Source organism: Oncorhynchus tshawytscha, linkage group LG02, assembly GCF_018296145.1.
Source record: "Oncorhynchus tshawytscha isolate Ot180627B linkage group LG02, Otsh_v2.0, whole genome shotgun sequence".
Taxonomy (NCBI): domain Eukaryota; kingdom Metazoa; phylum Chordata; class Actinopteri; order Salmoniformes; family Salmonidae; genus Oncorhynchus; species Oncorhynchus tshawytscha.
This window is the reverse complement of record NC_056430.1, coordinates 34,580,555-34,593,206: the sequence shown is the minus strand read 5'-3', so window position 1 is coordinate 34,593,206 and position 12,652 is coordinate 34,580,555. Positions and strand designations below refer to the sequence as shown.

At 43.2% G+C, this 12,652-nt stretch overlaps 1 protein-coding gene across 4 annotated transcripts in view; it reads left to right on the top strand.

The window, feature by feature from the left end:
* Positions 1–12,652, top strand: part of LOC112217189 (sodium-coupled neutral amino acid transporter 3) — a 67,777-nt gene that overhangs the window by 415 nt on the left and 54,710 nt on the right. For 2 of the 4 annotated variants that reach the window (XM_042297224.1, XM_042297233.1), the window contains exon 2: positions 1,786–1,915. The exons of 1 other annotated variant lie outside the window; for it this stretch is intronic. The gene's annotated coding sequence lies outside the window, so the exon portion shown is untranslated. Of the gene's footprint in view, positions 1–1,785; positions 1,916–10,545; positions 10,688–12,652 lie in introns of those variants that run through there. One more of the 4 variants, XM_042297230.1, reaches the window with a different exon arrangement.

Genomic DNA, 12,652 nt, shown 5'->3' with positions numbered 1-12,652 from the left:
GTCATGGCATGCATTGTAGCTCGAATAAAAATAATACTGTGAATTTATTTCGGAAATTTAAGACAGCCTATCTTCTCGAGTTAATTTCTCATAAAGAATACTGTTACATTATAGTTACGTTGTTACATTATTGTTAAATTGGTGTTATATATGACTGAAGTAACGGGTCTCAGTGAGCGCTGATCCAGTTGATAACTTGAACTGCACTCTGGTCTGGTCATACGTTGGTCATCTACAATTTCACAAAGTAATTTAAGTAAAAACATGTTACTGGTTCTCTAGAGTAGGCTAGACTATACTCACCGTCAGTTTATGTTACTATCCAGCATGTGGTGTATTTGCCACAGTTCTTCAACATCTATAGATTCTTGGGCATTCTTATTAATATGTTATCCCCCTTTTCGCTTAACACTTAAACGTGGCATATATACTACACTGAACAAAAATATAAACATAACATGTAAAGTGTTGGTCCCATGTTTCATGAGCTGAAATAAAATATCCCAGAAATGTTTCATGTGCACAAAAAGCGTATTTCTCTCACATTTTCTGCACAAATTTGTTTACATCCCTGTTAGTGAGCATTTCTTCTTTGCCAAGATAATCCACCCACCTGACAAGTGTGGCATATCAGAAGCTGATTAAACAGCATGATCATTACACAGGTGCACCTTGTGCTGGGGTTAATAACATTGTGCCGTTTTGTCACACAACACAATGCACAGATCAAGTTTTGAGGGAGTGTGCAATTGGCATGCTGACTGCAGGAATGCCCACCAGAGCTGTTGTCAGATCATTTTATGTTAATTTCTCTACCATAAGCTGACTCCAATGTTGTTTTAGGCATTTGGCAGTACGTCCAACCGGCCTCACAACCGCAAACCATGTGTATGGCATTGTGTGGGTGAGTGGTTTGCTGATGTCAATGTTGTAAACAGTCTGCCCCATGGTGGAGGTGGGGTTATGGTATGGGCAGGCATAAGCTATGGACAACGAACACAATTGCATTTTATCGAAGGCAATTTAAATGCACAGAGATACACTGACGAGATCCTGACGAGATCCTTGTTGTGCCGTTCATCTGCCGCAATCACCTCATGTTTCAGTTTGATCATATCATGCACAACTCCATGTCGCAAGGATCTATACACAATTCCTGAAAGCTGAACATTTCCATAGTCTTTCATGGCCTGCATACTCACCAGACATGTCACCCATTGAGCCTGTTTGGGATGCTCTGGATCGACGTGTACGACATTGTGATCCAGTTCCCACTAAAATATCCAGCAACTTCGCACAGCCATTGAAGATGAGTGGGACAACATTCCACAGGCCACAACCAACAGCCTGATCAACTGAATGTGAAGGAGATGTGTCGCGCTGCATGAGGCAAATGGTGGTCACACCAGATACTGACTGGTTTTCTGATCCAATAGATGCATATTTGCATTCCCAGTCATGTGAAATCCATATATTAGGGCCTAATGAATTTATTTCAATTGACACATTTCCTTATATGAACTGTAACTCAGTAAAATCTTTGAAATTGTTGCATGTTGCGTTTATATTTTTGTTCAGTAAATCTTAGGCCTAACTGTATTATCATATAGGCTAGTCCAATATTGTTTTCATTTGCCCTTTGAAAATCGGGCCCCTTTAGTTCCAAATGCCTCAAGTGACAAAGGCTATAGTGCATTTAGAAGCAAGTTTTTATCTAGCATGTTGGTTGTTGTATGTAGGCCTACACCCCCACGCACTAACTCTGTGTCACTCTGCACTATACAGGTAACAAGCATTCCTAGAGACACCTGGGTTGCTGAGAATCTGCAGAGTGCAGAGCCCCTTCTGTGGGCTATTTGTAGGGAGGGCAGCAGTTGAGACTATTGTGTCTGCTGGAGCTGACAGGAGGGAGCAGGTGAGATTTCCTGTTCTGTCAGCCTGTCAGGACTGTACTGTTGATATATTGAATGAGCGCTGGCCTGTCAGTGAGTCGTGCTCTGGCTCACTCTCTCCCTTCAAACCTCCACCCCCACTCCAGAGCACTGGTTCACAGTTAGATTGGACTGATGCTCCAGCCAGAGCTGTGTGCTCTGAACTGCAGAATCACACAAGTGTGTTTTATGGAAGGTATTTTTTGAGTGAGTGTAACTTAGCATATATTTTTATCGTAGACTTATGGGTTGAGGATTGATTTATCCTTTGAGTGTCATGTCTGACTGAACATGACTCTGTGTATCTCAGCAATACAGGCAGCAGTCAGTGGGTTTGTTCAGAGCTAGTGAGAGATACAAGTGTAATCGTTTTCTCATTGAGCCATTATCCATGTGAAATTACTCTTGGCCGATGAGTTCTTTTCATCTCATTTAATATACAGTACCAGTCAAAAGTTTGGATACACCTACTCATTCCAGAGTTTTTATTTATTTATACTATTTTCTACATTCTACATCAAAACTATGAAATAACACAACCAAAAAGTGTTAAACAAATCTAAATATATTTTATATTTGAGATTCTTCAAAGTAGCCACCCTTTGCCTTGATGACAACTTTGCACACTCTTGGCATTCTCTCAACCAGCTTCATGAGGTAGTCACCTGGAATACATTTCAATTAACAGGTGTGCCTTGTTAATTTGTGGAATTGTTTTCCTTAATGCGATTGAACCAATCAGTTGTGTTGTGACAAGGTAGGGGTGGTATACAGTCGATAGCCCTATTTGGTCAGTCAATGTGGACAATTAATAACTTTGAAAGATTCTTCAAGTGCAGTCGCAAACAAACATCAAGCGCTATGATGAAACTGGCTCTCATGAGGACCGCCACAGGAAAGGAAGACCCAGAGTTACCTCTGCTGCAGAGGATAAGTTCATTAGAGTTAACTGCACCTCAGAAATTGTAACCCAAATAAATGCTTCACAGACTTCAAGTAACAGACATCAACATCAACTGTTCAAAGACAGCGTGACTCAGGCCTTCATGGTTCAATTGCTGAAAACAAACTACTACTAAAGGATATCAATAAGAAGAGACTTGGTTGGTCCAAGAAAAACGAGCAATGGACATTAGACCGGTGGAAATCTGTCCTTTGGTCTGATGAGTCCAAATTAGATATTTGGTTCCAACCACCGTGTCTTTGTGAGACGCAGAGTAGTGTGATCTCTGCATGTGTGGTTCCCACCGTGAAGTATGGTGGTGGTGTGATGGTGCTTTGCTGGTGACACTGATTTATTTAGAATTCAAGGAACCCTTAACCAGCATGGCTACCACAGCATTCTGCAGCAATACGCCATCCCATCTGGTTTGTGCTTAGTGCGACTATCATGTTTTTCAAACAGGACAATGACCCAACACTCAGGGCTATTTGAACAAGGAGAGTGACGGAGTGCTGCATCAGATGACCTGGCCTCCACAATCACCCGACCTCAACCCAATTGATGGTTTGGGATGAGTTGGACGGCAGTGTGAAGGAAAAGCAGCCGAGTGCTCAGCATATGTGGGAACTCCTTCAAAACTGTTGGGAAAGCATTCCAGGTGAAGCTGGTTAAGAGAATGCCAAGTGTACAAAGCTTTCATTAAGGTTAAGGGGGACTACTTTGAAGAATCTCAAATATATTTTGATTTGTTTAACACTTTTTTTTGGTTACTACATGATTCCATGTGTTATTTCATAGTTTTGATGTATTCACAACTATTCAACAATGTAGAAAATGGTAAAAAATTAAGAAAAACCCTGGAATGAGTAAGTGTCCAAACATTTGACTGGTACTGTATGTGAAAACATCAAAAGTTGACATTTTAAAAACAGTGATTTTCAAAAAGATTCGCAGTGACATGGCCAGCAAGAAAATACCCTCCCTATGGCTAGAAACTTGATGCAAGTTTTGAAAAAATCAGTTTCTTACTTTTAATCCTACCCTGTGATGTCAGAAGAATTTATTTAGTACCCTTATGTTTAATGAGATAACAGAAACACTGTTTTCACATATAAACACTGGTATGGTGCTGGAGATAATGAATTAGAGGTTGAAAAGTGGCATAATTGCCCTGTTGAAAAGGAGGACTGTATTAAGGAGGGTTTGACTAGTTCGAAGTGCTACATTGGCGCAGCGAGAAGAATGCAGATGAAAGGAGATGAAGCAGGAATCCAAGTAGTAGGGTTTTATTGCACACAAACACAGGAGCACATGGGGTAAGGTGGTCAGATGTGGTTTAGGAGGGAAATACAAGAGGGAGATACAAACACATGTTAACATACACGCATGACTGACACGTGCAAAAGGGATAAATAATAAATGCATCCCACATGCTGGACTGACAGGAAATTGTACTAAGTAATTTGGCAGCGGAATATAAACTTTAACATCAACTAAAAATGATCTGAATGTTAACAGTTATACATATTCTTTAATAATGAAAGGTACTCACTTCTCAGTCACGTGCACACACACACATCATAGAAAGGAAAACAAGTTGGCTGCCCCATGCATTCATCAACAGGAATAAGAACGACTGGAGGGAGGAACTGCTGCTTAAATGGTCAAGAGTGTTAATGAGCAGAGTGGAGTCAGGAGAGATGAGTGGCAAAGGAGGTGCTTGGCCAGAGTAGAGTTAAAACCTGGTTTCTGTCTTGAGCCTTTGTAACATGCCCTTTAAGTCCATTTGGTTTGTGCTGTTCATGTCATCATGTAATCCGATCATTTAGTAATACGTTCAAACGTATATAGTTAAACATTTGACATTCATTTACAATATTAGGAGCAGTCTCAAAGTACTGAGGGACTGTATTGTGCATATCGATTTGCATAACTTCCAAAGTTCCAATGCATTCCCATAGCATAGCTGACTGGCACTATTTTATTTTCCTTACAAAAAATAAATCTGATTTCAGTCACATTTTCTTTTCCACTTCTATAATGGTAATCTTGACAGTTCAATACAGGAGGGTGGGAGGCTAGCTCGCTTTAAGGGGTGAATTGGAACAAAAACACAGACCTAAGGCACATTTCGGGGTAAAAGGAGCCTCGAAGGGCACTACATTAGCCTCTTGAAAGCTCCTTGTATAATCTTCTTTATGGTGTGTGAGAGTCAATGGCCTGGTAAGTAGGTAGAGGGGTTCACTTTATTCCTACATTATTGGATCAAAGAATATTATCCATTTGTAATATATACCCCTCCTGCCTACAGGTATTCCTTTACCTCGGCTGGAATGACAAGTCAACGTGAAGTGAATTAGATTTTACATTTTTGAACTCACAATGCAGTGAGGGAAGACTAAGCTCCCCTGCAGAGATTTGAGCCCCAGAGACTTTTTGATGCTGTGATTTGCTGTCACTCTGAAATAATGAAATTATGGGACATCAACTTCAACAACTTGTTTTTTTGCACTCAACACTTTCACCTTAATATGATGGTTACTTGTAGCTAAGTCAGAAATGTGTGTTTGAAATGACATTGGACAGCTTTACGATTGATGTGGTTATTACATGTCTTGTAACATTATTCACTTTTGTTTCCCCACATAGCTGAATCCAGCCACTGCTTACTATGTGCTCCTGTTCAACACAATTTCAAAGTATATCAGAATGATAAGGAACAGCTCAGGGCAATAACCTAGTATGTATGATCAGACACAGTAGTCCAGATGAATTGGAGAAATCCTCAGGCATGAAAGCCAAACTCTTTTTGAAGTTCTGTTTGTACATTGAAGTACTTTGTAAAACCGTAGACTGGGAGGGAAAAATGACCTGTAGTCTCTTAAATTGTCTAAACTACCAAGGCTAAGGAGTTAGGAAGGTAGTTAGAAAATACTTTTTGGCTGACCAGTTTGAAGCAGGTGAAGTGATCTTTTTTTCTGGAAATGTTCATGACATCCGTGTGGATTTGTAAGAGCATAGACTCAAAGATCTTTGGCCATCTTTGAACAGTTTTAAAACAGGGCTTAAAACTCATGATTTCAAGTCTTAGAAATCCCAGCACTCACACACTTTTAGATTGGCTGGAGAGAAAGTGATGAAAAGTGAGAATGCCTCCAGGTCCACCACACAATTCCATATTTTCTATTTCATAAAATTATTTCATATTCTTCTGTTGGACTTCTACACCACTGCATCGGTAAAGCTCATGTGTCTGTCTCATGTGTCTGTCACAAGTTAAGTCACAATTTAACATCCATGAGCTCAGTGTTTGCGGGCTCGTGGAAGATATCTCAGAGGAAGTGCTTAAGGGAGAGCATTGATGGAGGACACCCAGAGTCATGCTCCATAACTCAGCATTGATCAGGGTGTCATTAGGCAGGGCTATAACTAGAAGTAGGCCAGACTCCGAGACATGCCCTTACCCCTCTACTATCTCAATGGCTTCATTGTGTCATCAGCAGCAGGGGTGAGGAGAGGTACTAATCTATTTAGAACAGCTGCTTGGGAACACAGCCCTCACATTGGACAGGATTCACTTCCTGGAATGTCAGGAATCAGGATGTGACTTTAAACGTTTTGAATTTGTTACCCTCAGCAGAGCCAGATCCCTCTATTTCTTTTTCCAAATAGAAAGGTCTGAGCCGAGCCAGAGCTTTGTTTTGGGTTTTAAGTTAGAGGTATGGCACACATCTCTCATTTTGTGAAGTCCTGGTAGTTATCTCAGCTGTTTTGTTCAACTATAAATGCTTTTGAAATAATTTAACCTAAAACCATTGGCAACATGTGCTCACAAGTCCTATAACAGCGGGGTTAGCCTAGCCCTAGACCCATTTGGTACGATGGCATGTGATGTAGTCGGGTCCTCGGCGCTGAACCATGGTGGAGGCCCATCGCTGGGAGTTTTACTTCCAGCTGGATGGTTTCCCCAGTGATGATCTCTCTCCTCGTCCACGTGATGAAGAGAAGAGAGAGGGAGAGAAGAGAAGATAGGGCCGGGGAGCCAGGAGAGGATGCTTTTTCTGTCTGGGACCACGTCTATGATTTGGGTGGCTGGACAATTTTTAGGCTTTGACAATTTTTAGGGACTTCCTCTGACACCGCCTGGTATAAAGGTCCTGGATGGCAGGGAGCTTCGGTCTCAGTGATGTACTGGGCCATACACACTACCCTCTGTAGCGCCTTGTGGACGGATTCCAAGCAAAATGTTGACACCTGCTCGTCAAACATGTAATTCCAAAATCATGGGCATTAATATATTGGTCCCCCAGTTGCTGCTATAACAGCCTCCACTCTACTGGGAAGGCTTTCCACTAGATGTTGAAACATTGCTGCGTGGATTTGCTTCCATTCAGCCACAGGCATTAGTGAGGTCGGGCGCTGATGTTCGGCGATTAGGCCTGGCTCGCAGTCAACATTCCATATCATCCCAAAGGTGTTCAATGGGGTTGAGGTTAGGGCTCTGTGCAGGCAGTCAAGTTCTTCCACATCGATCTCGACAAACAATTTCTTTATGGACCTCGCTTTGTGCACGGGGACATTGTCATGCTGGAACAAGAAAGGGCCTTCCCCAAACTGTTGCCACAAATTGGAAGCACATAATCATCTAGAATGTCATTGTATGCTGTAGTGTTACGATTTCCCTTCACTGGGTCAGCCCGAACCATGAAAAACAGCCCCAGACCATTATTCCTCCTCCACCAAATTTTACAGTTGGCACTATGCATTCGGGCAGGTAGCGTTCTCCTGAAATCTGTTGAAACCCAGATTCGTCCTTCGGACTGCCAGATGGTGAAGCGTTTCCACTGCTCCAGAGTCCAATGGCGGCGAGCTTTACACCACTCCAGCCGACGCTTAGCATTGTGCATGGTGATCTTAGGCATAAGTGCGGCTGCTCTGCCATGGAAACCCATTTCATGAAGCTCCCGAAGAACAGTTATTGTGCTGACGTTGCTTCCAGAGGCAGTTTGGAACTCTGTAGTGAGTGCTGCAACCGAAGAGACACAATTTTTACACGTTACGTGCTTCAGCACTGGGTGGTCCTGTTTTGTGAACTTGTGTGGCCTACCACTTCGCGGCTGAGCCGTTGCTGCTCCGAGACTTTATCACTTCAAAATAACAGTACTTAGAGTTGCCCGGAGCAGCTCTAGCAGGGCAGAAATTTGATGAAATGATTTATTGGAAAGGTGGCATCCTTTGCAGGTGCCACGTTGAAATTCACTGAGATCTTCAGTAAGGCCATTTTACTGCCAATGTTTGTCTCTGGAGATTGCATGGCTGTGTGCTAGATTTTATACACCTGTCAGCAACTGGTGTGGCTGAAATAGCCAAATCCACTAATAGTTTACCAAGCGATGAAGAAGCCAGTCAAGATGCATACAATGGTATAAATCCTCTTGCGACGAGCAAACCCGTATCCGGGAGCGTAATCATAGCCTCAAACGCATTAGCATAACGCAACGGACATAAATACCCCTAGAAACTTTTCCTATTCATGAAAATCGCAAATTAAATGAAATAAATATATTCAAACACAAGCTTAGCCTTTTGTTAACAACACTGTCATCTCAGATTTTCAAAATATGCGTTACAGCCAACGCTAGACAAGCATTTGTGTAAGTTTATCATGGCATAATGCTATGCTAGGCTCTGCTGGCAGCAGGCAACATTTTCACGAAAATAAGAAAAGCAACCAAATTATAATTTACCTTTGAAGAACTTCAGATGCTTTCACTCAAGAGACTCCCAGTTAGATAGCAAATGTTCCCTTTTTCCAAAAATATTATAAATACCTCCCGTTTCTTCATCATGCTTGGCTGAGCATTCGCCTGGAAAATGCTACAACTATAACGCCAAACTTTTTTCAAAATTTGCTCCATAATATTGACAGAAACACAGCAAACGTTGTTTAGGATCCATCCTCAAGGTGTTTTTAACATATATATTCGATAATATATCCGTCGAGGCAATTGGTTTCTCATAAGAAGCGATTGGAAAAATGGCTACCTCAGTATTTTATGCAAGGTTTTCTGCGGGAGACACCATGTGACCACATGCTATATATGGTCCCTTACAGCCATTCTTCAATGGAAATGCCTAAAAAGACGTCACAATGCTGTGGAAACCTTGGGGAATACGTTGAAAACGTAAGCTCATTCCTAGCTCATTCACAGCCATATAAGGAGTCATTGGCATGAGGCGGTTTTAAAAAATGCGGCACTTCCTGGTTGGATTTTTATCTGGGTTTTGCCTGTAACAACAGTTCTGTGGCACTCACAGACAATATCTTTGCAGTTTTGGAAATGTCAGAGTGTCTTCTTTCCAAAGCTGTCAATTATATGCATAGTCGAGCATCTTTTCGTGACAAAATATCTTGTTTAAAACGGGAACGTTTTTCATCCAAAAATTTAAATAGCGCCCCTTAAATCCAAGAGGTTAACTGTATACATTTTTGAGGATCTGAAGGCCCATGCCTAATCTTTTTAGCCTCCTGAGGGAGAAGAGGCATTGTCATGCCTTCTTCACGATTGTGTTGGTGTGTGTGGACCATGTTATTTAGTGATGTGACACAAAGGAATTTGAAGCTCTCGACCCGCTCAATTACAGCCCCGTCGATATGGATCCGTTTCCTGTAGTCCGCGATCAGCTCCTTTGTCTTGCTGATGTTGAGGGAAAGGTTGTTATCCTGGCACCACACTGCCAGGTCACTGACCTCCTCCCTACAGGCTGTCTCATCGTCGTTGTTGATCATGCCTACCACAGTTGTGTCGTCAGAAAACGTAATGATGGTGTTGGAGTCATGCGCGACCACACAGTTGTGGGTGAACAGGGAGTACAGGAGGGGACTAAGCACGCACCCCTGAGAGCCCCACATGTTGAGGGTCAAAGTAGCGGATTTGTTGTTGCCTACCCTCACCACCAGGGGGCAGCCTGCCTGGAAGTCCAGGATCCAGATGTGGAGGGAGGTGTTCAGCCCCAGGGTCCTGAGCTTAGTGATGAGCTTGGAGGACACTATGGTTTTGAACGCTGAGCTGAAGTCACTAACTGCGTTCTCACAACTCTACCTACATGTACATATTACCTCAATGACCTCGACTAACTGGTACCCCCGCACATTGACTCTGTACTGGTGCCCCTTGTTTATAGCCTCGCTATTGTTATTTTACTGCTGCTCTTCAATTATTAGTCTTTTTTTTTGGTATTTATTTAAAACTGCATGGTTGGTTAAGGGCTTGTAAGTAAGCACAAATTGTAATGTATTCGAGGTTCAAAAAGGCTTCTAAAGTTTGTAACAAAAAATCTATCAATGCCTACAAACATTTCTATTAGCTATAATCAACATAATAATTCATATTATCAGTTGCTGTAGGATTATTTTCCTGCTGTAGCAAACTGGCTCAAATTAAGATCTTACATCTGTATGCATGTTGGGTATAAATCTATGTAAGAAACCTAATATTTACTATATACTTGATCAGAAAGATAATATCCACAATCAGAGAGTACACACACAGTTATTGATATGTGCTATGGTGTATGTTGGGAGAGAGGGAGAGAGAGAGAGAGAGATAGAGAGAGAGAGAGGAGGAGGAGTATCTCAGAGGCTGACACAAATCTCTGAGTTCTTAGTTAATCTCCCATTCACCCAGCCAGCTAATCATGATGGGACTCAATGGGCCTGGAATCCCTCCGAGAGCCAGTGAGCAGGGATGGGATTAAGTATTGAGTGGGGAGAGGAGATTGGGAGCGAAAATCAAGTAGAGAGATTGTAAAGGTGAGTGTCATATTAACAGTAATAATTTGGTAGGTGCTTATATATGTGTGCCTTATTTCACGTGTGTATTACTACACAATTGTGAATTGAAAATGTGTCTTTTGTATATCCCAACTCCCCCTGAGACAGCCTCGGAGAGTGGGGTCGACACTGGATCAATTAGGTTTAACCCAGTTAACAACAAATGTTCCCACAACTTCAGAGAATGGGTGGCAGGGTAGCCTAGTGGTTAGAGTGTTGGACTAGTAAACTGAAAGGTTGCAAGTTCAAATCCCCGAGCTGACAAGGTACAAATCTGTCGTTCTGCCCCTGAACAGGCAGTTAACCCACTGTTCCTAGGCCATCATTGAAAATAAGAATTTGTTCTTAACTGACTTGCCTAGTTAAATAAAGGTAAAAAAAAAAAAAATGTTCCCTTAAGAGTCTCATTAGGTCATTACCTAACATTTTCATAGGAATGTTCTAGTAATGTGTAAGGACTGTTTCCAAGAGACCATTCCCTTAATGTCAAACAGAACTTACCCAGAACGTGGTTACCATGTTCTCAGAATATTCAATATCAATGTTGTTGACACATTTTATTGGAATGTTGCAAAAATATTCAAGAGGGTTAGGAGAATATTCCATCAACATCACACCAAACATACACAGAACATAGTTGCCATGTTGTAAAGGGGTGCGTAACTGGTGTCAGGGAAGTCAAATGCAGGAGAGCAGAACTAGGTAGTAGCTGGAGCAGTTTAATCCAAAAACCAATGGCATAAAAATACAACAGAATATGGGTACAAAATCCGACGCGCACCAGTAACATGTGCACAAGCACTTACAACAAACAATTCCACACAAAGACATGAGGGGAACAGAGTGTTAAATACACAACAAATAATGAGGGAAATAGAAACCAGGTCTGTAGGAAAATAAGACAAGACAAATGGAAAATGAAAAGTGGATTTACGATGGCTAGAGGACCGGTGACGCCGACCGCCAAACGCCGCCCGAACAAGGAGAGGAAACGGTGGAAGTCGTTCCAGTACCCACCCTTGACGTGCGGCTCCAGCCTCGGGGAAGACCCGGAGGGCAAGGTGCAGGGCGATCCGGACGTAGACAGTGGAACTCCCGCAGCATTGAAGGGTCTAACACATCCTCCACCAGAACCCAGCATTTCTTCTCCAGACCATACCCCTCCCAGTCCACAAGGTAATGAAGGCCCCTCGCCCGACGTCTCGAATCCAGTATGGATCTAACGGAGTACGCCGGGGCCCCCTCGATGTCCAGACGGCGCGGAGGAACCTCCCGCACTTCAGACTCCTGGAGCGGGCCAGCCACCACCGGCCTGAGGAGAGACACATGGAACGAGGGGTTAATACGGTAATCTCAGGGAAGCTGTAACCTGTAACTTACCTCGCTCAGTCTCCTCAGGACTTTAAATGACCCCACAAACCGTGGACCCGGTGTCCGGCAGGGCAGGCGGAGGAGCAGGTTTCGGGTCGAGAGCCAGACCTGGTCCCCCGTCACTGCGGTCTGCGCTGGCTTTCTGGCACAGCACGGCGCGCTGAAGGTGAACATGAGCGGCGTCGAGACCAGTCGTCCACCGCAGGAGCCTTGGTCTGACTCTGATCCCAAGGAGCCAGAACTGGCTGATACCCCAGTACACACTGGAAGGGGGAGAGGTTAGTAGAGGAGTGGCGGAGCGAGTTCTGGGCCATCTCTGTCCATGGCACGAACACAGCCCACTCCCCTGGCCAATCCTGGCAATAAGTCCTCTGAAACCTACCCACATCCTGGTTAACTCTCCACCTGCCCATTACTCTCGGGGTGAAAACCTGAGGTAAGGCTGATCGAGACCCCCAGACGTTCCATGAACGCCCTCCAGACCCTTGAAGTAAACTGGGGACCCCGATCAGACACTATGTCCTCAGGCACCCCGTAGTGCCGGAAGACGTGCGTAAACAAGGCCTCCGCAGT